The following is a 26,823-nucleotide window of genomic DNA, read 5'->3' on the forward strand; positions in this document are numbered from 1 at the left end:
ACCTGAGTTACTATGCATGCTAATATACTTGTTTATTATTGGCAAGGCATATATGATCCTCAAAGTGAGTCAGCTAAGAAGGCTCTTCCTGGTTGGAGAAAATTTAAATCATGGATCTGTGTGTTAGTATGGGGGTGTATATGTGCCTAGGGTGGATGTAACATAGTCATTAGGTTATCTGAAATCAGGAAATCTGAATTTTAGCCAAGAATGTGACAGCTGCTAACTTGCAAGTCAATTTCCTATGCAGGTTTCCATTTATCTGTGCATAAAACGTGGTGTTGACTTTCTAGTAGTAAAAGGTCCCTTCAGACATTAACGCTCTATTTGGTCTACTTAAAAACAACAATCCTAAATTCACATGGACACCATTCCTAAAACATAATATATTTCAGATTCACCACACAATTTTCAGATACTGAGGGACTGATAAGGATACTAGAATAAGAGTTAGAAGACCTGGTTTAAAGCCAGGTTCACAGCTTAATAATGCTATGACTGCAATTCATGAAAGAAAAAGCTTTTAGGGTGCATTTGACAAACTGCTATGATTATTGAAAAAAAAACCACTTTCTTTCTTAAAAATTTAGGGTCCCTTTTTGAACTTAGTTTGCATAACTAGTTTGGAGATGGTAGAAAAATCAAGAGTGTAGCTTGAACTGTTTCCACATCTGCTTTTTGTTTCTTCTGCAGAGGGGGTGTATGTTTTTAAAATGGGGCTTTTGCCTAATCTGGTATTCCCAGCACATTTATTGTTCAAAAATTATTTTAATATATAATCTTTAAGTTTAGAACATGAAGATGTTTGTGTGACTTATATAAGGCTATAAAATTAATAAGTAGTAATGACACAACCTGCTGTCGCCAAGTACCATGCTCTTTCTATCACTCCTTTGTCATTGTCATTTAATGCCCAAGTTTAATGTCATTTAATGCATGGCCTTTATGAAGTGACAAATAGTACATTTCCTTGGGACACTTTCTGTGGCCTGTGCAGTTGTTTCTGTGAAATAAGAATGAAGTGAAAGCAAAGAGTGTGAAGTTGTGCAGCACTATGTGTCTTCCCTAGTATAACTCTTTTGAGTGATGAAGCTGCATGCCAAAGAGCTCCTATAATTACCTTTCTTTGGAGATGTAAATGGTGGAATGAACACTGAGGGACTAGTGCACTGAGGCAAAGTGCTTTATATCTTTGAGACCTTGGCTTTTTTCATGAAAAAAAGTGTGTGTGTGTGTGTGTATGTGTGTGTGTGTTGAGTGTTGACAGGGGTGAGGTAGAGAGATATGAGAAACAAAACAATCTCTAGCTTTTTTCCAGGACCAGCATTCTAAAACTCTGGGTTCTTTGATGGAGGCACTCTGTAGAGGTGATGTGGAAGAGAATTGTATTGTACAGAAATATGGCTTCAGAATGTTGGTGACCAAATGACAGGGTAAAGGGCAGGGGCTTGGAAAGCTGGTAACTGCTATCAATGGGTGACACCACATAAGAGCAACATGGTGACAGCTGTACCAACTGCAGGGAGGCTTCATTGGTGACCACACACCCACGGATAGGTGTTACTGGGTACCACTGACAGAAACTTCCTGTGAGACTGTAACTGTGATCGTCACAGAGGGCAACAGATTAAGCTCATGCCAGAGAATCCTTATAATTTAGAGGTTTTTTAATCTTTTACTATCTGTTGTCTTTCTAGGAAGCCCTAGATTTTTCTTTATGCTTCATCTTTCCTTCTTCTGATTTTGAATGATGGAAACCATTTAAATAAATGATCATGTTTTATTTTTTTCTCCTATTCTGGTGGGAGAGGGTCTTAAAAAATAAAACTTGTTAAAAAATTAAACCACATGTATTTATTCAAGAAGCTCCCTGAAAAGGTCAACAAGTGGCAATCAGTTAGTTCTCAACTGTCACATTCTTTGTTATCATCCTAGTTCTTTGCTTTTATCCTCTTCCCTGTCTTCTGGTCATTTTTCTGCTCATTAGCTACTTGAGCTTAGGATGGGCAAGAAATGAGATGGAATTTTATACCTGTCAAGTTGAAGTCTGGTTAACAGCCATGCGGAGGTGCAATGGGCAGAGAGGAAATGAATTCTATTATTTTGTAAGAAAAGTAGCTGTGGTAGAAAATTAGTCTTAACTTCCTTTTCTTTCCCTGATATTTGTGGCTGACTGTGACAAAGTCTTCAACATCGTCTATGGATGAGCCTTTTCAAAATATAATTTTAAAGAATTAAAGATATAATAACTCCAAGAGGGCATTCTTATCTATCTAACCTCTTGATTTATAGATGTGGAGATTATCATCCAAAGATATAAGGAGAATTATACTTAGTGAGTAAAATAGTCATCATTTATTGAAGTTTGAGGATTGAGGGCAGGGTCCAAAGCCCTAATTTGACAGTTTTTCCACCATACTACCCTGATTTTCCAAGGGTCATAGTGCTTACGACAATCCAGCATCCAGTTGGAGTATGTGATTTTTTTTTTTTAAGATTTATTTATTTATTATTTGAGAGAGAGAGAGACAGAGAGAGAGAGAGAGAGAGAGTTTGAGAGACAGGCCGGGGAGGGCCATAGGGAGGGAGAGAATTCCAAGAAGATTCCTGGCTGATTGGAGAGTTAGACTCCAGGTTGGATCTCATGACCCTGAGATCATGACCTGAGCTGAAATCAAGAGTCAGATGCTTAACTGGCTGAGCCACTCAGGTGCACTTATTAAAGACCATTGAAAGCAAAATTGTTGTGAAGACTTTTGTAAAGTATAATTCTCCTCAGGGTAAAACAGGTATCTTAATCTCTGTATTTCCAAGGCCAACCATAGTTTCTCATATGAAGTAGATTTTCATTAACTATTTGGATAATTAACTGTCTTACATTTTCTTGAGTTAAAGATTTTATTTTTTATTATTTTTTAAATTTTTATTTATTTATGATAGTCACACACAGAGAGAGAGAGAGAGAGGCAGAGACACAGGCAGAGGGAGAAGCAGGCTCCATGCACCCGGAGCCTGACGTGGGATTTGGTCCCGGGTCTCCAGGATCGTGCCCTGGGCCAAAGGCAGGCGCTAAACCGCTGTGCCACCCAGGGATCCCGAGTTAAAGATTTTAAAACTATGTAAACAAAATTTCACAATTAAGTACACATACGAGTATAAATATTTATATTTTGATATTCAAAAAATCAAGCTGTTGATTTGTCCTTTTTGATTATGCAATTTTGTTATTATGTATGAGGCTGTGTGTTCTTGGTCCTTCTTAATTTATTGTGGTAGCACCAACACTGCTTAATGCAGTGCTTTCCCTACACAAAAGCAGAGTCACAACAAACATTATTAATTTTTAAAGTTTTATTTACTTTCTTTTACTTTTATATCCAATATTGAAAAGATAATTATTGTACATATGGCTGCCCATGACCCTAACAACAAGCTTTTTTCTTTGGATTATATCACCACCATGATTTTAGTATTTAAATGGCATTACAACTCAATGAAATAGTAACCTTAATTTTTTGACATTATTTTGTGGCATCATAATAAGCTAGAAATTGCACAGACTTTGAACTCAAAACACACCTGGCTTCACATTTCTGTTCTGTCACATAATGGCTGTATAGCTGGAAAAGCCTCAGGTTAAAATGTGGGCTAGAATCATCTTTGCCTTAGGACAAGAATATAGTGTTATTTTTGAGGATTAAATAAAATAATCCCATACCATGAGGCACATTAACCTAGCACGTAGCAAATGCCTAATAAATTTCTGATGAATAAATAACTGATGCTCGATAATGCCATTTCTCTCAATTTGGCTTCTGCAGAACATGCCAGATGAAACACCATCTTATTTCTTTCTGTTTTTCCCCTCTGCCTCTATCCAGGCACATGAGTGATCTCTCCCCTGTCAGAAACACCAGGAGGGAATACAAATGGGAAACACATTCTTCATTTAGCTCTCAGCCTATCTGAGCTGGGTTGGGTGAAAATGTAGTCCTGCTTCTGGGATTTTTGCTCTTTTTTCATACCCTTGAGGGAAGAGATGAGTTTTACATCTGTTGCTAAATATGGTAATATTCTGCTAAAGAGGTACATCTCCACTGGAAGACATTTAGACCTTCTGGCTCTCAATCAAAACAGCTCTTCCTCTGGATGCTCAGTTTCACCCCAGAGACTCCCAGTTGAGATGTTGGTTATTGCAGATGTGAGAGTAAAAGCAGTTGATAGAAGCAGGATGCAGAAACTCAAGACCTCACATCCCCAAACACACTCTAATTGTGTGATTAGAACAAAAAAAGGTGGCTGAGATTAATTGATGTAATATGTAACTCCTCAGTGCCTGACAGGGGCTCTCTCACCAGCTGGGCAGCACCAGGCACAGAAAAGCCCAGAAACTGGTTTATGCTTCAAGCAAAAACAAGCAACAACAACCCCCCTGGAAGCTCCCCCAAAGCTTGTGTGGATTTTTAATGGGAATCTCTTGGGATTTTAATCAAATGTAGTCAGAGTGGCTGAACATCTAATCTGCCTTTCAGAAAGAGTATCCTGCACATAATGGAAGGAAGAAAAGTGAAAATAAAGCCACCTGAATCTAAATACAAAGGCTCGCATAGCAGGGGTTTTCAGTGGGTTTCCAGGTTTGAAGTATGAGCCAGAGGACTGAGCTGAGCACTGCCTGGGGCAGCAGAGAGGTAATTTGAAGAGGCAGCCTTGGCTGTTGTTGACATTACCTTCTGTTGTATAAATCCGAGCCCCTGCTGAAGGGGTCCAGCTAAACAGAGAGAAATAAGGATGAGAATTGTTCGTGAAAAGCCTGGGCAGTGGGTGTTTGGCCTTCTGTGGAACTGCTCCACTGATACTGACAGCTCCAACGTTTCCAGTCTGTTGTTGTTGGATTAGACATTCTTCTTAAAGCCAAGATTGCTTCTAACAGCTGGCGTAGGAGCCCCTCCCCACCTCCCCACCTCTGTTCCATTTCTTTCTTGAGACCATCTGAAAGGGAGTTTAAAATTACCAAATGTCTTTTGGGTAAAGAGGTTTTATTTTCCAGACTGAACTGCCAAAGAACTTACAGAAATTAAAGAAAGGAAAAAAAAAGTGAGCTATGTCTGGTAAATGGCATTTCTGTAATTTGGTGGCTATGCGATTATTAAGGTAGAGTTGTTGGATATTCTGAACCGTTACTTATTTACTTTGGCACACAGACTTAGAATGCTAAACAGTAGAGTGGAAATATGGTGACAGGATAAGGGTAATGAGAGGAAGCAAATCCATTGTGAGATAGCTGGGTTCTGAAAATCTTACAGAATTTGGTTCCCCAAAGGAGAGAAACAGGAATATTATCTCATTGCAAAACAGTTATTAAAATATAATTGAGTGATTCACATATGACAACAGCTCATAATTTATAATGTCTAATTTCACTTTCAGTGAATATTAAAATCAAAATCAATACCCTGATACAAAGCAATAACATGAATTAAAGAACAATACCAGAAGGGGTTTCGGGAGATTTAGAATATACTTTAGTTAAAAGAAAAAAAGAAAGAAAGAAAGAATCCTGACTGTTGTTCTTCAGAGCATGTTCTTGGGAAAATATATCTGGAGGGGGCTTGTTAAACAGAAGGCCGTGGAGATATGTGGATGCAGTAGAATATCTGTGAGATACAAATTCTGGCTCTTTGTCCCTCCTTCATTCAGATTCCATATCCCATCAGCTGTATTGAACTAGAGTAAATGGGAAGCAGCATTACTCCACCTCATCCACCCTATATGCCCTCATTTCACACCTTTTCAAATGTATATCAAAGAAAAAGATACTAAAAAATAAAAAAAAATACTTTTTTAGTAAATATTTTTTAGCATATATTATGTTCAGAGTTAAGTTTACTGTATATACTGTGGGATTTGAATGGATTGACAAAGTAATTATTCTACCAGCCACAGATGATTAGCTAACTTGAGGCTATTCTATATTTAGTTTTCTGTGATCCCACCCCATATTTTCTGACTAAATGGGTCATCCTTCAGTCATTCATTGAATCATTTAGTGAACATTTATCAAATGCCAGCAACGTGCTCAGTTCTGTGCTAGAGGAAAAGCAGTCCCTGTCGTACAGGGTGTCTGTACATGATGGAGATAGGAAGTATCACATTATGCAGGATATAATGAAAAAAGTGTGGGCAGGACCATATAGACGGACAAAAAGGGACATTTACTTTGCAAGTTTTGGGGACCTAGAAGACAAACATGGCAGGAGATAAGGCCTTGGACCCAACTGGGTTGAATTAACATTGCCACATAAAACTAGGACCTCTGAAGGGTTAAAACATCTGTTAAAGGATGCATGAGAAAAGTTCTCCCAGAGATACAAGGTAAAAGGAGAAAGAAAAAAAAAAAGAAAAGAGAGAAGCTCATCTTATTCTGTGTAGTAAGTGAGGAGAAAAAACCTCTTTCTGAGAGTTTCTGTCTTTGCCTCCCATGGCTTTTGGTTCCATTTTATATATCCCTCACTGTCTTGGAAGCTCAAAGCTGAGAAAAAATTCAAACATGGTCCCAGGCCAGTGACAACCCCTAAAGCTAAAAGTAAACTTCACTTCTTCAAGTTGGGTCAAATAAGAATTACACAGATGAAATGTCACTGAAGATGAATTTACAATGAGAAAGCTGTGAAAAATATGAGTAAGTAATATACCATGAATAAGAGTCAGCAAATACAGTAAACAGCTGAATTGCACCTCCAAGAACTTCAAATAATAAAGCTATGTAGAAGCTATAAATCAACATGTTTAAATGATTGAAGACATCAAAGAAGGAATAGGAATGTGAAAAAAACAGTAACAATGTAGTTAAAATAGATATGTTTAAAAAATAACCAAATATAATATATATAAAAATAAAAAATATAATCATTGAATTTGAAAAAAATAATTTGTAGCTAAATAAAATAACAGATTAGACATAATCAAAGAGAGAATTACTGCAATAGAAGACCGAGTTAAAGAGAATAAGAAATTGGAAACAGAGAATGCAGACTGAATGTTTATATTTTTTGTGTCTGGGAGAAACATTAGTTAAGAGAGACTGAAGATACATATATGGAAGATACCTAGTGGGACAGAGACCCAAAAGGGGCTGGAAAGATTAAACTGGGTCAGAAGAATAACACTGTCTAGTTATGGAAGAATAAAGGAATTATGAATAAGCATGATCCGGGCACTTTACAGGCAGTAATTTAGGAATTTTATCAAAAGCTTTCACTTTTATCTGTGAAGTAATAATTTATTAAGCATACACTATGTACCAAGCAATTTTGTAGGTGCTTATTATATATTTTCACATTTATTCTTCATTCCTAATAACAGAGATAGGTATTGGTATTATTTCCATTTTATAAATGAGGAAACTAAAACTTGGCCAGGTAAAGTAAGTTGCTTAAGGTCCCACTGCATAGTGAAAATAAAAGTGAAAAAAGGATTCAAATTTAGTCAGTATATTATGTGCTAGGCTACATTCTGAGTGAGGAGAGAAGTGACAGGATAGAAAAGAGAGGGTTAAAGTACAAAAAAAATCTAAAGGGATGCAGGAGAGAAATGGTTAAACTTGTAAGTAAACATGCACCAGCTGAGGTTAAAAAAATCATGTGTTTTCTTTAGAATCTTTCTTTAGTGATGCTAATAGACATTGCATTTGGGAGATTAAGTTTGATGCAATCTCTTTTAGAGTAATTGTTCAATACTCAATGAAGTTGAAGATGCATATAATCCTGTAACGCGGCTGATGCTAGCAATCTTTTTCTAAGAGGAAAACTCCTCGTAATACAATGATATGTACTTGAATTAATTTTGTCCATCTAGCTGTGTGTTCTTTCTAAGTACCCTTTGATCCACAGTTGAGTTTCAAAGCATGTAGTAAAAATGTACTTCACAATTGCAGTTCTCCACATTTCATACCTTCACATCCATATAACCAAGTGGTCACTTTCACACTTTACCAAAATTCATTTTTAATCTGTGTACTTCTTTCCATTTCCTGCTATCACATTGTTCAAATTATCATCATTTCTTGCCTGGGTCCCAACAATAGTCTCCTTACTGATCTTTCTGTTTCCAAACTTACCCACTTAAATTCACAAAGAAGTTGGTGTGAGTTTTTCAGAATACAAACTAGATCATAGCATTTTCTTTCTTAAAACTCTCTGGTAACTTCATATCACTGTCAAAATATAAGTTCCTTTTTCTATAAATCCATACTCAACCTGGCTCATATCTACTGCTTTAGCAACAGTTTAACATCGTCCAGACATACTGGCTTTTTTTTTCTCTGTTCCTCAAAACCACAAGCTTGTCCTTATTTATGGTTGGAACTAATGAAGCAAGTAAGGCACTAAGGCATGCAATTTAAAAAGACACTCTCAGGGGTTGATTCTGCTTACATAGCCTTGAGACTTAGTGCTTCTTATGAGTGAAGTGATGCTTGCTCTCAGGCCTGCACAGGTTCAGAGTCAACCCCTGAGAGTGAGCACCTCCTTATATTACACATCCCAGATGCCTTGCTTCCCTTACCTAGTCCTGGCTATGCTCCTATCCCAGGGCTTTTTGTACCCTGTATTCATTCTTGGGACACAGCTACTTCTTACTGCCACTTCCCTCCCATCTTCTTATGATTGGCTCCTTAACTTTCACATCTTAGATCAAATTCTAAATGTCGAAAGGGGATTGGTGGCAAAAGCCTCCTGGGACAGGAAAGCCCAGTCCCAAAGAAGCATGAAATTTAAAAATTCATGCTGGATTCTTCTTGGAGGGAAAGGCAATTAGGGAACTCTGGTAGAACCACAGAAGGGGCAGTGGAGCCTCCAGGTTTCCAGGGTCACTAACAGAGGAAGTGTGCCCAAGGACAGCATGCCACAGGCTGTGGGCTGAGCTCGGCAAAGGGCTGGAATGCACACCCAGTGGGGCCTTGGGAGAAGATCAGGTGGTGACTCTGGGTGGAAGGGGCTGCACCCTGCAGCCTTCTGGAGATGCGGCCCTGGGAACCCAATTCCAGAAGCACAGGCCCTGGGTCCCAGGGCACCAGGCAGACAAAGCCCAGGATCTTGCATTCCCCCCAGGATAGACTGAGGCGGGGAGGGCACAGGACAGCAAGGACACTCTTACTGCCGGGCACCACCAAGATGTTCAGGTCAGAGCCCCGGGTCCCAGGAGCATCCAGGCCAGTGAGGACTGGGAGACTGTAGTGGTTATTGCAGGACCTGACTCCAGAGCTGGAGAGCTGTCCGTGGCCAGTGTTGTTGTCCCACCAGTTGTCACCCTGTGCCTGGGATGAGCGGGGCCACCAGGGAACAGGGGCCTCACAAGATACACAGCTCCCACTGAACTGGGCTCCTGGCAGGGGGTGGGGCAGCTTCCCAAGGCACACACACCTGAGAACCAGAACAGCAGACCCTCCCTCAGAGTACCAGCTGGAAGGAGATGGTAAGAGCAAGTTCTGGACCGAGCAGCAGTGGAAACTCCAGGGGAAGTCAAGAGATTTACAGTATATAGAATCAGAGGATACCCCTCTTTGTTGTGTTTTTTGTTTGTTTGTTTTTCTTTTGTTTTTCTTCCTTTTCCAGTACAACTCATTTTTAGCCACTCTGCACTGAGCAAAATTACTAGAAAGAAGAACTCACCACAAAAGAAAGAAACAGAAACAGTACTCTGTGCCACAGAATACAGAATTTGGATTACAATACAATGTCAGAAAGCCAATTCAGAAGCACAATGATAAAGCTATGGTGGCTCTGGAAAAAAGCATAAAGGATTCAGAGACTTCATGACTGCAGACTTTAGATCTATTAAAAATCAATTAAATGAGATGCAATCCAAACTGGAGGTCCTAATGATGAGGGTTAATGAGGTAGAAGAACGAGTGAGTGACATAGAAGACAAATTGATAGCAAGGAAGGAAGCTAAGGAAAAAAGAGAATAACAATTAAAAGACCATGAGGAAAGGTTAAAGGAAATAAATGACAGCCTCAGAAGGAAAAATCTACTTTTAATTGGGGTTCCAGAGGGCTCCGAGAGGGAGAGAGGACCAGAAAGCATATTTGAGCAAATCATAGGTGAGAATTTCCTTAACTTGGGGAGGCAAACAGGCATCCAGATCCAGGAGATAGAGAGATTCCCCCCTAAAATCAATAGAAATCATTCAACACCTCAACATCTAATAGTGAAACTTGCAAATTCCAAAGATAAAGAGAAAATCCTTAAAGCAGCAAAAGACAAGAGATCCCTAACTTATATGGGGAGAAATATTAGATTAACAGCAGACCCCTCCACAGAGACCTGGCAGGCCAAAGGTTATATTCAGGGTCCTAAATGAGAAGAACATGCAGCCAAGAATACTCTATCCAGCAAGGCTCTCATTCAGAATAGAAGGAGAGATAAAGAGCTTCCAATAGGAAAAAACTGAAAGAATGTATGACCACCAACAAGCTCTGCAAGAAATATTAAGGGGGACTCTGTAAAAGAAAGAGGAAACCCAAAGAAATAATAAACAAAACCAGGGCCTGAATAGATATTACAATGACACTAAATTCATATCTTTCCATAGTAACTCTGAATGTGAATGGGCTTAATGATCCCATCAAAAGGTGCAGTGTTTCAGACTGGATCAAAAAGCAAGATCCATCTATTTGCTGTCTACCCATTTGAGACCTAAGAGATACTTTCAGCCTGAAAATGAAAGATTGGAGAACCATTTACCATTCAAATGGTCCTCAAAAAAAAAAAAAAAAAAAAAAAAAAAAAAAAAAAGCAAGGGTAACAATCCTCATATCAGATAAAGTTTATCCCAAAGAAGAGATGAAGAGGGACACTATATCATACTTAAAGGATCTATCCAACAAGAGGAACTAAAAATCATGAATATTTATGCCCTGAATGCAGGAGTGACAAGTATATCAATAAATTAATAACCAAAGTAAAGACATACTTAGATAATAATACACTTATACTGGGAGACTTCAACATGGGACTTTCTGCAAATGACAGATATACGAAGAAACAAGAGCTTTATTTATTTATTTATTTATTGAAACAAGAGGTTTAAATGATCCACTGAACCAGATGGATTTTACAGATATTTACAGAACTTTACATCCAAACTTAACTGAATACACATTCTTCTCAAGTGCACATGAAACTTTCTTCAGAATAGATCAATACTGGGTCAAAAATCAGGTCTTAACTGAAACCAAAAGTTTGGGCTTGTCCCTAAAATATTTTCAAACCATAATGCTTTGAAACTTGAACTCAATCACAAGAAGAAATTTGTAAGAAATTAAAAAACATGGAAGTTAAAGAGCATCCTGCTAAAAGATGAAAGGGTCAACCAGGAAATTAGAGAAGAATTAAAAAGACTCATGAAAACTAATGAAAATGAGGATACAACTGTTCAAAATCTTTGGGATACAGTTAATGCAGTCCTAAGAGGGAAATACATCACAATACAAGAATCCCTCAAAAAAATTGGAAAAAACTCAAATACACAAGCTAACCTTGCACCTCCAGGACCTGGAGAAAGAACAGCAAATAAAACCTACACCCAGCAGAAGAGGAGAGTTAATAAAGATTCAAGCAGAACTCAATGAAATCGAGACTAGAAGAACTGTAGAATAGATCCACAAAACCAGGAGTTGGTTCTTTAAAAGAATTAAATAAACCATTAGCTAGCCTTATTCAAAACCAAAGAGAAATGACTCTAATTAATAAAATCATGAATGAAAAAAGGAAACATCATAACCAATACCAAGGAAATACAATTTTAAAAGCATTATGAGCAGCTATACACCAATAAATTAGGCAATCTAGAAGAAATGGACACATTTCTGGAAAACCACAAACTACCAAACCTGGAACAGGAAGAAATAGAGAACCTGAACAGGCCAATAACCAGGGAGGAAATTGAAACAGTCATCAAAAACCTCCCAAGGCACAAAAGTCCAGGGCCAGATGCCTACCCAGGGAAATTCTATCAAACATTTAAAGAAGAAACAAAACCTATTCTACTAAAACTATTCCCGAAAGTTAGAAAGGATAGATTACTTCCAAACTCATTTTTTTGAGACCAGATCACCTTAATTCCAAAACCAGACAAATACCCCACCAAAAAGGAGAATTATACACCAATATCCCTGATGAACACAGATGCAAAAATTCTCAACAAGATACTAGCCAATAGGATGCAATGGTACATTAAGAAGATTATTCACCATGACCAAGTGGAATTTATCTAATTTATCTAATTTATCTATTTAACTAAGAACGATATGATCCTCTCAATAGATGCAGAGAAAGCATTTGACAAAATACAGCATCCATTCCTGATCAAAACTCTTCACAGTGCAGGGATAGGGGGAACATTCCTCGACATCTTAAAAGCCATCTACGAAAAGCCCACAGCAAATATCATTCTAAATGGGGAAACACTGGGAGCCTTTCCCCTAAGATCAGGAACATGACAGGGATGTGCACTCTCACCACTGTTGTTCAACATAATACTGGAAGTCCGAGCCTCAGCAATCAGGAAAAGAAAAAAAGAAAGAAAGAAAAAGAAATAAAAGGCATTCAAATTGGCAAAGAAGAAGTCAAACTCTCCCTCTTCACAGATGACATGATCCTGTACATAGAAAACCCAAAAGACTCCACCCTAAGATTGCTAGAACTCATACAGCAATTCAGCAGTGTGGCAGGATATAAAATCAATGTGCAGAAATCATTGGCATTTCTATCCACTAACACTGATACTGAAGAAAGAGATATTAATTAATTAAGAAATTAATCACATTTACAATTGCACCCAAAAGCATAAGATACCTAGGAATATACCTAACCAAAAAGATAAGGGATCTATACCCTAAAAACTACAGAATACTTCTGAAAGAAATTGAGGAAGACACAAAGAGTTGGAAAAATATTCCATGCTCTTGGATTGGAAGAATTAATATTGTGAAAATGTCAATGCTACCTGGGGAAACCTACACATTTAATGCAATCACTTATCAAAATACCATGGACTTTCTTCAGAGAGTTGGAATAAATAATCTTAAGATTTGTGTGGAATCAGAAAAGACTCCAAAATAGCCAGGGGAATATGGAAAAAGAATACCAGAGCAGGGAACATCACAATGCCAGATTTCAAATTGTACTACAAAGCTGTGGTCATCAAGACAGTGTGGTACTGACACAAAAACAGACACATAGATCAATGGAACAGAATAGAGAATCCAGAAATGGCCCCTGAACTCTATGATCAACTAATATTCGACAAAGCAGGAAAGAATATCCACTGGAAAAAGGATAGTCTCTTTAATTAATGGTGCTGGGAAAATTGGACAGCCACGTGCAGAAGAATGAAACTAGACCACTCTCTTGCACCATACACAAAGATAAACTCCAAATGGATGAAAGATCTAAATGTGAGACAAGATACGATCAGAATCCTAGAGGAGAACACAGGCAACACCCTTTTTGAACTTGGCCACAGTAACTTCTTGCAAGATACATCTATGAAGGCAAGAGAAACAAAAGCAAAAATGAACTATTGGGACCTAATCAAGATAAAAAGCTTTTGCACAGCAAAGGATACAGTCAACAAAACTAAGAGACAACCTACAGAATGGGAGAAGATATTTGCAAATGACATATCAGATAAAGGGCTAGTTTCCAAGATCTATAAAGAACTTATTAGACTCAACAGCAAAGAAACAAACAATCCAATCATTAATGGGCAAAAGACATGAACAGAAACTTCACAGAGGAAGACATCGAGAGTGCCAACAAGCACATGAGAAAATGCTCCACATCACTGGCCATCAGGGAAATACAAATCAAAACCACAATGAGATACCACCTCACACCAGTGAGAATGGGGAAAATTAACAAGGCAGGAAACCACAAATGTTGGAGAGGATGCGGAGAAAGGGGAACCCTCCTGCACTGTTGGTGGGAATGTGAACTGGTGCAGCCACTCTGGAAAACTGTGTGGAGGTTCCTCAAAGAGTTAAAAATAGACCTGCCCTACGACCCAGCAACTGCACTGCTGGGGATTTACCCCAAAGACTCAGATGCAATGAAACGCCGGGACACCTGCACCCCGATGTTTCTAGCAGCAATGTCCACAATAGCCAAACTGTGGAAGGAGCCTCGGTGTCCATCGAAAGATGAATGGATAAAGAAGATGTGGTTTATGTATACAATGGAATATTACTCAGCAATTAGAAACGACAAATACCCACCATTTGCTTCGACATGGACAGAACTGAAGTGTATTATGCTTAGTGAAGTAAGTCAATCAGAGAAGGACAAACATTATACGGTTTCATGCATTTGGGGAATACAAAAATTGTAAAAGAGAATGAAGGGGAAAGGAGAGAAATAAGTGGGAAATATCAGTGAGGATGACAGAACATGAGAGACACCTAACTCTGGGAAACAAATAACGGGTGGTGGAAAGGGAGGTGAGCAGGGGGTGGGGTGACTAGGTGACGGGCGATGTGGGGGCTTGGTGTGATGAGCGTTGGGTGTTATGCTATATGTTGGCATTGAACCCCAATAAAAAATATACAACAAAAAATCTAAATGTCATCATTAGCAATAGGCCTTACATGATACACTTGCACAGCATCATTCCCGTGGTTTTTTTTATTTTCTCCTTTAAATACTTATTACAATTACTCAACTAGAATTATTTTTTTTTTATTATTGTTCAGGTGTTTCTTGTTGGTCTTCTGACTTCAAATTTGGAAGAAGAGACGAGCTGAACATCGAAAAGTTCTTCAGGGAGCCAAGTGGAATATTGATTTTTCCTGCAAGTGATTATTTCAAATCCTCTCCTGATGGAAGATGTGATATTCCAGAACCTGATCTTCATTTGTGAATGGAAGAGCTCTTGCTCTTAAACAATATCTTTAAAGATCTGTCCTTGCTGCAGAGTGATAAAGAGAATATCTTCTATATCTGGACTGAGATGAGGGAATACTACTGAAAAGGGAGACATGGGTCTGCTTTGAAAATAGGAGGGTAAGAGCAAAATTAAGAATCTTTATCCTATTCTAGAGAGTTTTGGGGGAGGAGAGTCAGGATTAGGAAGTTGGAACTAAATTAAGAAAAAAGATGGCGTCAGCAATAAGCAAGTAAGTAAGTAAATAGTGGCTGAATATCTGAGGTCCTTCAGAGCAAGGAAGTGATAAATGCAACCTGTGCCTAAGAGGGGTACCAGAGGTTCATGGGTAGGATGCTACATCTCTGTGCTGTACTGTAAATTCTCAGAGTTCAGGCTGTGTGTATGTCTGCATATCTCTGTGTGTTTTCTTCTCGAAATTACCTCGGCAATGTAGACCCTTATATCAGGACCTTCAAAAAGCTCTAAGTCCTAGAATAATTGTAGTGTCCCCAACATACATACCTTAAAATTAAAATGCTACTAAATTGTAAGAAGTAACCCTAAAATTTTTTCATGGTGATTCTTTTAAAGTTAAATGTTGGTGTTTTTTTTTATATAAAATTGAAAACTCACATGCAGTTGTAAGAAATCAGAAGGATACTATGTTTTTTTATCCAATTTTCTTCAATAATTATTTCCTGAGAAACTATAACATAATATCACAATCAGGAAATTGACATTAACACAACCCATTGATTGATCTTATTCAGATTTCCCAAGTTTTATTTGTACTGAGGGTGTTTATTCAATTCTATGCTATTTTATCACATGTAGTTTTGTGCATCTTACCACTATAGTCAAAATAAAACATAGTTCTATCAACACAAGGATTCCTAGTGATTGCATTTTATGAACACACTGGGGATTAGAAGGATTTGAGGGCTGATCAAGGAAAAAGGTATGACCATGAGGCAATAGCCCACACAAGTTTACTGGATGATGCTTGGCCAGATTTGGATGTCCTGAACGTCCTTCACGGGAAGAAATTATCAGGAACTTCTGCATGGGGGTCATTATTCAGAAGGAGAGGAGGACAAGGAGCTCCAGAGGAGAGGGAAATTGCAAAGAGTGTACATGTCTCAGTATTGTCATTTAGTAGCACAGAGGGGAAGCCTTTCATCATAGAGCTCTGAAAGGTAGCACTGGTTTGGGGTCTTTATAGTTCAAGGGTTTATCTGTGATTAGCAGATGTTAGGTACAGTTTTGTGGGGTATGAAAAGGAAGCAGACTCTAAATGGTTAAAAATCTACTTACTTGAACTATGTTTAAAAAAACCGAATGTGTGAAAACTTAAATTTCATGCCAATAGGGTTTTGCAGTAATGAGTCTTAGCCTTTTCTGAAGAAATAAATGACTAAGGGCCAAAATAGGTTTTATTTGTGGGCATGTTTTCAACTCCCATGGACAAATATCAAGGAGTGAGATTGCTGGATTGTATGGTTAGTTTTGTAGGGAACTGTCTTCCAAAGTGGCTATACCATTTTTTATTTCTACCAGCAATAAATCAGAATTCTTATTGCTCCACATCCTCACCAGCATCTGGTGTGATCAGTGTTCTGAATGTTGACTATTCTAATAGGTATGTGGTTGTAGTTCCTTGTCTTACTTTGCATTTCCTTGATGACATATGAGGTGGAGCATCTTTTCCTTTAATTACCTGCTATCTGCACGTCTTTTTTGATGTGGTATCAAAAAAGTTCATGTCTTTGGTCCATTTTTTAATCAGGTTAGGTTTTTTTTGTTGTTGTTGAATTTTAAGTTTTATATCTTGGATGGCACTACATTATCAGATATGTCTTTTGTAAATATTTACAACCAGTCTGTGCCTTGTCTTTTAATTCTCTTGACAGTATCTTTCACAGATCAGAATTTTTAAATTTTTAATTTAATAGAGTTTGTCAATTATTTCTTCCATGAATCATGCTCAATCTAAAAGGTAATCACCATACTCAACTTTAGATTTTCTTTTATGTTATTTTCCAGGAGATTAATATTTTTGCCTATGATCCACTTTGAGTAAAATTCTATGATGGGTGAAAGGTCTGTGTTCAGATTTTCCTCTTTTTACATCTGGATATCATATCCAGTTCTTCTCATACCATCTATAGAAATGTTGATCATATTATGTAGGTCTATTTCTAGACTTAAATTCTGTTACATTGATCTATTTGTCTGGTGTTTCTCCCGAAAGGCATTGTCTTGATTATTGTTCTCCTCCTTCAGTATCGAGTTGGCTATTCGTAGTCTCTTATCCCTCCACATTAGAATTGGTTCATGACTATCCACAAAATAATCTGCTGGGATTTTTCATTATGATTGCACTGAATCTGTAGATCAAATTGGGAAGAACTGACATTTTGACAATATTGAGTCTTCCTATCCATGAACATTTGTTAGTTCATTTATCAGAGTATTATAGTTTTCTTCACAGAGGTACTTCATGTATTTTGCTAGACTTATACTTACATCTTTCATTTTTTGAGTGCTAATATAAATAGTATTAAGTTTTTAATTTCAAATCCAACTTGTTTATTGCTAATATATAGGAAAGTGATGTACTTCTGTATATTAACCTCATATCCTGCAATTTGCTGTAATTTCTTGTTGGTTCCAGGAGTTGTTTCCTATTTATTTGTTAAATCTTTCAAATTTTCAGCATAGATGATCATGTCATCTGAAAACAGAGTATTGTTTCTTATTTCACGAGCTCTATAGATTTTATTTACCTTTTTTTGGTCTTATTAAATTAGCTAGTAATTCCAGAATGACACTAAAAAGAAATGGTGAAATGGGACATTCTTCTTTACTCTTTATCTTACTAAGATAAAATTTTTATTATACTAAGGAAAACTTTTATTTCCTCATGATGAAATATGATGTCAGCTGTTTGTTTTTTGTACATTTTTAAATTACGTTCAGGAATTTTTCCTTTATGCCTAGTTTGCTGACATTTTTTTTTCTTAATCATAGAAAAGTGTTGGATTTTGTCAAATACCTTTTCTGCATCTATTGATATGATCATATGATTTTTCTTCTTTAGCTTTATAATGTGATAGATTCCATAAATTATTTTCAAATTTCAAATAATGAACCAGCTTTGCATACTTAGAATAAATGCCATTTGGTCATTTTATATAACTGTTTTTATATTTTATTGTAATTCAGTTTGTTAGTATTTCATTGAAAATTTTTGTGCCTGCAGCTGTAAGAAATATTGGGCTATAGTTTTCTTTTCGTTTGAAGTCTTTGATCTTTCTATTAGGTTATTACTGGCCTTATACAATGAGTTAGGAAATATTTCATTTGATTTTATCTTTTGAAATAGAAGATATTAGGAAAAAAATTATCCTTAAATGTTTGGTAGAACTCACCAGTGAAGCCATTGCTCCTGGTACTTTCTTTTCTGGAAAGTTATTAATTGTTAAATCAATTTCTTTAATAGTATAGACAGATTCAGGGATGCCTGGGTGGCTTAGTGGTTGAGTATCTGCCTCAGCTCAGGACATGATCCCGGGATCCAGGATTGAGTTCCACATTGGGCTCCTTGCAGGGAAGCCTGCTTCTCTCTCTGCCTGTGTCTCTGCTTATCTCTCTCTCTCATGAATAAATGAATAAAATCCTAAAAAAAAAAAAAAAGACATAGACTGATTCAGATTTTCTATTTCTTCTTGTGCAAGTATTTCTTCTCTTTTCAGTTTTTTTTCTTTTTTCAGTTTTTTTGAAGTATAATAAAGAACATTATAAAATATTTAAAATATACAATATGATGATTTGATACATAGATACAAAATGAAAGGATTTCCTTCATCAAGTTAAAAAACATTTAAATTTTACTACTTAGCAGATTTCAATTTTATAATACAGTGTTATCAATTACAGTCACCATGTTATCTTAGTTCTTCAGACCTTATCTTGTAACTGAACGTTTGTACTGTTTAATTAATTTTTCCCTATTTCTCATTTTCATTCCTTTGAAATCACTTTTCTACTCTTTATTTCTATAAGTTCAACTCTTTTTTATTCTATATGTAAGTTATACTGTGTAGTATTTGTCTCTCATTAGCTTATTTCACTTAGCAAAGTGCCCTTAGTATAATTTCAACATGGTTTATCCATATTGTAGCAAATGGTAAGATTTTCTTTTTTTTTTTTAATGCTGGGTAATATTCCATCGTGTGTGTGTGTGTATTTTGAGATAATGGTTTTATTTTTTTTCGACATATACCCACAAGTGGAACTAATGAATCATATAGTTCTATTTTTTTATTTCTTGAGAAACCTCCAGTGGTTTTATCATTTTACATTCCTACCAACAGCATACAAGGGATTTTTATTCACATCCTCTCCAGCATTTGTCATCCTTTGTCTTTTTTATAACAGCCATTCTAACAAGTGTGTGGTGATATCTCATTGTGGTTTTGATGTACATTTTCCTGCTGATTAGTGATATTGAGCATTTTTCTTCATGTCTTATTGGCCATTTGCATTAAAAAAATGCTCAGGTCCTCTGGCCATTTTTTAAAACTGCTTATGAGTTCTGTGTATATTTTGGGTAATAATCCCTTATCAGATATGTGGTTTGCTAATATCTTCTTCCATTTGGTAGGTGCCTTTTCATTTTGTTGATGATTTCCCTTGCTCTGCAAAAGCATCTTAGTTTGGTGTAGTCACACTTGCCGTATAAAAAAGGAGTCCAGTATCAAGCTTTGCATATCATTCTCCAGTTTTCCCAAAATTTCCCTTTCCCTCACTGTATATTCTTAACTCCTTCGTTGAAAATTAATTCATCTTATCCATAGGTTTATTTTTGAGCTCTTTATTATATTCCATTGATCTATGTTTCTGTTTTTATGCCAATACTCTAATGTCTTAATTAGAATGGCTTTGAAATATTGTTAGAAGTTAGGATGTGTAGTGCCTCTGGCTTTGATCTTATTTCTCAAGTTTGCTTTGGCTACTTGGGTTTCCATACAAGTCCTTGTGGTTTCATATAAATTTTAGGAAATTTTTTTCTGTATCCGAGAAAAATACATTTGGAATTTTGATAGGGATTGCTTTGAATCTGCAGATTGCTTTGGATAGAATGGACATTTTAACTATTAATTCTGATCCATGAACATGGCACATTTTTCCATTCCTTCATGTCTTCTTCCATTTTTGTCATCATGATCTTTTAGTTTTCAGTATATATGTTCTTCACACTCTTTATTAAATTTATTTGTAAGTATCATTCTTTCTGCTGCAATTGTAAACTGGATTTTGATACTTTATTCTTCAGGTCATACACATTATGGATTTTCTGTTTTCTTGGACAATTGGACTCTTTATCATCATGTAATTAAGTTTCTTCTGTTTGAAATTATTATGTCTACTCCTACTTTCTCTTATGCATTTCTGAGTTTCTGACCTTTATAATTTCCTTTTTTTTGTACAGAATTTCTTTAAACATCTCTTGCAAAACAGGTCTATTGGCAATAAGTTCTCTAATATTTATTTGTCTGAGAATGTTTTTATTTCTCCTTCACTGCAAAGGATAATTTTGCAGAATACAGGATTCAAGTTATTGATGTTGATATTGTTTGTATTAACAATTTAAATATTTCACTTCCCTTTTCCTTGCACAGTTTCTGAGGACAAGTCAGATGTAATGTTAACCCTTACTTTTCCATATGTAAGGTGTTTTCTTCCTTTGACTTCTTTTGAGATTCCCTCTTTCACCTTTGATTTTTTGTAATTTGAATCTAATATGCTCATGTATAATGTTTGTTGATGTTTGTTTTAGCTTATATCCTACTTTGTGTGTCTGGGCTTCTTACATCTGTGGTTTTTGTCTGACACTAAATTTGGAGAAATTCTCAGGCATTATTCATAATATTTCTCCCCATTATTGTTTTCTTCTTCTTCAGGTATTTCCTTTTTTTTTTTTTTAAGATTTATTTATTTATTTATCATAGACAGAGAGAGAGAGAGGCAGAGACACAGGCAGAGGGAGAAGCAGGCTCCATGCTGGGAGCCTGACGTGGGACTCGATCCCAGGACTCCAGGATCGCGCCCTGGGCCAAAGGCAGGCACCAAACTGCTGAGCCACCCAGGGATCCCCTTCTTCAGGTATTTCCATTAACATATTTTATACCTTTTATATTTGTCCCAGAGTTTTTGGATATTCTTTTCCTTTTTTGTTTTTCAGTCTTTTTTTTTTTTTTTCTCTTTGCTTTTCAGTTTGGGAACTTTCTACTGACATCTCATCAACTTAAGAGATTTTTTTTACTTGAGCCATAACCAGCCTCATAATGAGCCCATCAAAGGCATTCTTCACTTCTCTCAGAGATTTTGATCCCTGACATTTCTTTTGGATTCTTCATTAGAATTTCCATCTCTCTGCTCATACTACTCATCTCTTCTTGGATATCATCTCCTTTTTGTCTGTTAGAGCCCTTAGCATATTAATCATAGTTCTTTTAGATTCACCATCCATAATTCCATTATCCTTACCTTATCTGGGTCTGATTCCGACAATCTGTGTCCTCAAACTATGGTTTTTGCCTGTGATATGTCTTTTAATTTTGTTGTTGTTGACAGGTGACTATAATGTAAGTAAATCTTCAGTAGTATAGCTGTATGATGTGGGGGTTAAGAAAGTCTTCTAAATTTATGTGATTTGTCCTCAGTCCTTTACTGAGTCTGTGGCCATGAGGTATGAAATTTGCAAGTGCTTCTCAGTATTTCTATCCTCCCTTTAGTTGCTAAAGAATAGCTAGAAGAGGCCGGAATTAGGTCTGATAAAACTCCAATAAATTAGCCTCCAATAATATAGGCTCTAGTAAAATAGCTTCTCATATTTATTAATAAAAAAGTATGCTCTGGAGTACTTTAAAATCTTTTATTTTGGGAAAGAATTGAAGGCTGGGAAGATGACAGAGTAGAAGGACCCTAGACTCACATCATTGTATGGATACAACTAGATGACCCTCATATCAGTGTAAATAACCCAGAAAACAACCCAAAGTCTGGAAGAGAAAACTCCACAACTAAGTGTAGAGAAAAAGCCACATTGAAGAGAGTAGGAAAGGTAGACATGCAGCCTGGAGCTAAGTGAACCCATGGGTCTGTCTGAGGGAGGCAAGGACACTATGGGTAAGAGAAGGGAGAGAAATAGACAATCATACCAGGAAGCTCACACAGGGAAGACAAATCCCCATAACATTTGGCATTAAAGACTAGAGACTAGGCTGAGTTGCAGGGGTTTTTATATCCAGTGGGCCTTAAAGCCTGGAATTAAAAAACCAGTGGGCTCATCTCCAGGACAGCCAAGAGGGCTAGTGGAAACTGAATCCATGCCATTAAATAGACAGCTCAAGGAGGTACAGCATAGCAGCAGCAGTTTCAAAAATGCCTAGGGCATACAGGAGGGAGAGTTATTAATCTCAGAACATGTACTCAAGGAACAGAGATCACTGGGAGCCCTTTCAGGAACAAAGGAGCTGGCAGAAGCTATTTGCCTATCTGCTTCCCACACTGACATCTTTGGGAATCAGCACAGCACCTACACTCTACGTAATTTGCTTACATTGCCCACCTGTGCTTTGGTGGATCTGCTATTTCCATCCAGGCATTACTAGGTCCTGGCAACAGTGGCTGGTCCCCTCTTGCAGAGGACTTGCACACAAACCTTACTGAAACTCTGCTTTTCACACACATTAAAGATCCACACCCTCCAATACATTCTCAGCCAGTGCCCATCCAAAGTGGTGCCACAAACCTGGCAGTGGCACCACTCCAAATAACTCCTGCCCTGAGGAGAGGGAATTAACCACATAGACCAGTCATACTATGTATCCAACAGTGGGCTGTAGGCAGACGGCTGGTCTCATTGCAGGAGTTGTCCACCAATGATGGGTTATCAGGAAACAACACGGACAAAGTGCCCATCAGTTTAGTGATACTGCATTGCTGGCAAACACCTGGGCCGATTCAATTCAAGACCAAAATAACCCCAGACTGTTCCAATAACACTACAGGAAACAAACACTGTGTAAAACAGGCAAAGAAAGCCATGGCAGACAACTGGACTGAAGGAAAAAGTGGCTGACCCACAACAGCAGGACATATGCCACACATATAGGGGACACTTATGACCTCTTCTTCCTAAGGCCACTATATTCCAGATCAGGAAATACAGCTGAAATTCCTAAGAAAGAGAAACAAACACAGAGAGTTAGACACAATGAGGAGACAGAGAAATATGTCCCAAATGAAAGAACAGAACAACAAACACATCATGAGATCTAGTGAAAAAGAGATAAATAATATGCTTGATAGAGAATTTTAAGTAATGATCATAAAGATACTCAATTGTAGAATTGGGAAAAGTATGGAGGACATTAGTAAGACCCTTAACAAAGAGACAAAAAAGAACCAGTCAAGATGAAGAATACAATAAATGAAATTTAAAATGCAATAGATGGAATAAATGGCAGGACAGAGGAAGCAGGAGAACAAATCAGTGAACTGGAAACAGACTAATGGACAGTAATCAAGTTGAGCAGATGAGAGAAAAATTTATGCAAAATGAGAATAGACTTAAGGAATTCAGTGGCACCACCATGTGTAATAACAAAGAAAAGGAGGTAGAAAATTTATTTGAGAGAAAGGGCAAGGCGACAGTATAGTAGGGGTCCTCAACTCACCTGGCCCCACAAACTTACCTAGATAACTTTCAAAACATCCTGAACACCTACAAATTCTACCTGAGATTTAAAGAGAGAACAGCCAGAACTCTACAGAGAGAAAAGTTTTCACTTCTAACAAAGTAGGAAGGCAAAAGAAGAAGAAGAAGAAGAAGAAGAAGAAGAAGAAGAAGAAGAAGAAGAAGAAGAAGAAGAAGAAGAAGAAAGTGGGGAAGAGGCATCATGAGGAGCCCGACTAAAGCAGAGCAGAGAGTGAAAGCCTCTGGGGCATGAAAGCCCAGCCCTGGAGAACCGGGAACTTTAAAAATCCGTGCCTGAACTTTCCCTGATGGAAAAATGCTTATCAGGGGAACTGGCAGAATCGTAGGAGGGGCAGTGAAGCCTCAAAATTCCTGGAGTCACTATTAGAGTAAGGACCCCCCCGGGAAAAGCTCACCACAAACCAAGGTCCAATATCGGTAAAGGGCTGGAGTGCCATAGCCCTCCAGGGCATTTGGGAGAAGCCAGTCAGTTAGGAAGGCCAGCTCCAGAGCAACCTTTACAGCAATGAACAGAGGTGGCTGTACTGTGTTCCCTTCAGGAAAGGCAGTACCAAGGAGTGGGGTCCAGTGGTGAAGGGCCCCAGATCCCAGGGAGCCCAAGCGGACAAAGCCAGTGATCCTGCATTCCTCCTGGGACAGGCAAAAGTGGGGAAGGCACAGGACAGCTAGAGCTCTCCTGTCACTGGGCACCCTGCAAGCCGTGCATATCAGTGCACCCTCTGTGCCACAGGAACATCTTGGCCAGTGGGGACTGGGCGACTGCATTAGTTACTTGCAGGGAGATTGACCCCAGAGCTGGAAATCTGGCCACCGTCATTTTTTTGTTTGTTTGTTTCACCTTGTGCCTGGGAAGGGCAGGACCACCAGGGAACAGAGGCCTCACAAGATAAACAGCTCACACTGAGCCCCCGACTTGGCCAGGGGGCAGAGTATCTCCCACAGGCACACACACCGGAGAATCAGCACAGAAGGCCCCTCTTCCAGAATACCAACTAGAAGAAAAGGGGAAGAGCAAGTTCTTGACCAAACAGTGCTGGGAAGCTCCAAGACCAGGGGAAAATAGGATATAGAAGTAGAGGGAGGGTCCTTTTTTTGTTGTTGTTCCATTAAAACCTGCCTTTATATCAGACCAAAATTTTCCAATTTTTTTATCTTTTCCTACCTTAACTACAATATTTGACCAGCTCTTCATTTTTAAGTTTGTTCCTTTTTGACTTTCATATTTCTATGATTACATGTCTTAGATATATTTTTCACTTCTGGATTCCCTTCAACATATTCAATTTAATTTTGGTAGATATAAGAGATATGGGTATTTGTTTTTGTTTTCGTTTTTTTGCTTCATTTTGTTTTACAATGGTAGAAGTTAGTACATTCTAACATGTGACCAAATACAACCAGAACCAAGCAAAACACCATGCTGATTCATTCTGTAAGATTATATTCTCTCTTCCTTCCCATTCTGCCACCCTCTTTTATTTGTTTATGTTTTTGTGGTCAAAGTTGGGGCTTTCTATAAAAGTATTACTGGTTTATATAAATTTGGGACTGAGCATCGTCTAACATACAGAACAAAATGCACTCAGAACCAAGAGGATCACCCTCAAGGACCCATCAGGTAGACTACATTCTTGCTCCACTACCATTCCTCACTACCACTATCCCCTTTTTTTCTCTTTTCATTATCCTTTTGTTCTGTTTCTTTGCTTTTTTTTTTTTTTTTTGCTTTTTATATTTATTTCTTTATTTTAAAATTTGTTTTTCACATTAGTGGTCTTTTTGTTTTATGTTGTTCTGTTCTCCTTTTCTTTTTTTATTTTTATTTTTTTCTGTTCTCCTTTTCTTTTATTTTTTGGTTTCTGACATCTTCAGAATCATCTGGAGTGTATTTTACTTAGGTCATGGTTGTATTTTTGACTCAGCCCACTCATATAGCAACTCTGCACTTACAAAATGACTAGAAGGAAGAATTCACCATAAAAGAGAGAACCAGAAGCAATACTCTCTGCCACAGAGTTACATAATTTGTGTTTAGATACAATGTCAGAAATTCAATTCAGGAATACAATTATAAAGTGACTGGTGGCTGTAAAAAAAGCTTAAAGGACTCGAGAGACTACATTGGGACAGAATTGAGATCTAATCAGGCCTAAATTAAAAATAGATTAAATGAGATGCAGTCCAAACTGGATGCTCTAACTGCAAGGGTTAATGAGGTGGAAGAGAAATGAGTGACATAGAAGACAAGTTGATGATAAGGAAGAAAGCTGAGGAAAAAAAAGAGAAAAAACAATTAAGACACCATGAGGAAAGGCTTAGGGAAATAAATGATAGTCTTACAAGGAAGAATTTATGTGTAATTGGTATTCCAGAAGAAGTTGAGAGGGAAAGAGGACAAGTATATTTGAAAAAATCATAGCTTAGAACTTCCCAAATCTGGGAAAGGAAACAGGCATTCAGATACAAGAGATAGAGAGGACCCCCCCCCACCAACCATAATTATTAAAAAAAAATTCAATGCCTCAACATTTAATAGTGAAACTTGCAAATTTCAAAGATACAGAGAAAATCCTTAAAGGAGTGAGAGACAACAGATTCTTAACTTATATGGGGAGAAATATCAAATTAACAGCAGACCTCTCCACAGAGACCTAGCAGGCTAGAAAGGGATGGAAAGATATATTCAGGGTACTAAATGAGAAGAATGTGCAGCCAAGGATACTTTATCCAGCAAGGCTGTCATCCAGAATAGAGGGAGAGATAAAGAGCTTCCAGGACAGACAGAAAATGAAAGTATACGTGACCACAGAACCAACTCTACAAGAAATATTAAGGGGGACCCTGTAAAAGAAAGAGGAAGCCGAAGGAAATAATCCACAAACACAAGGATTGAAGAGGTAATATGATGACACTAACTTCACATCTTTCAATAGTTACTCTGTACCTGATGGGCTAAATGATCCCATCAGAAGATGCAGGGTTTTGGACTGGATAAAAAAGCAAGACCCATCGATTTGCTGTCTACAAGAGATTCATTTTAGACCTAAGGACACCTGCAGCCTGAGAAAGCGTGGAGAACCATACCATTCAAAACTCCCCAAAAGAAAGTGGG

This window comes from Vulpes lagopus, chromosome 8 (genome assembly GCF_018345385.1).
Source record: "Vulpes lagopus strain Blue_001 chromosome 8, ASM1834538v1, whole genome shotgun sequence".
Classification (NCBI taxonomy): domain Eukaryota; kingdom Metazoa; phylum Chordata; class Mammalia; order Carnivora; family Canidae; genus Vulpes; species Vulpes lagopus.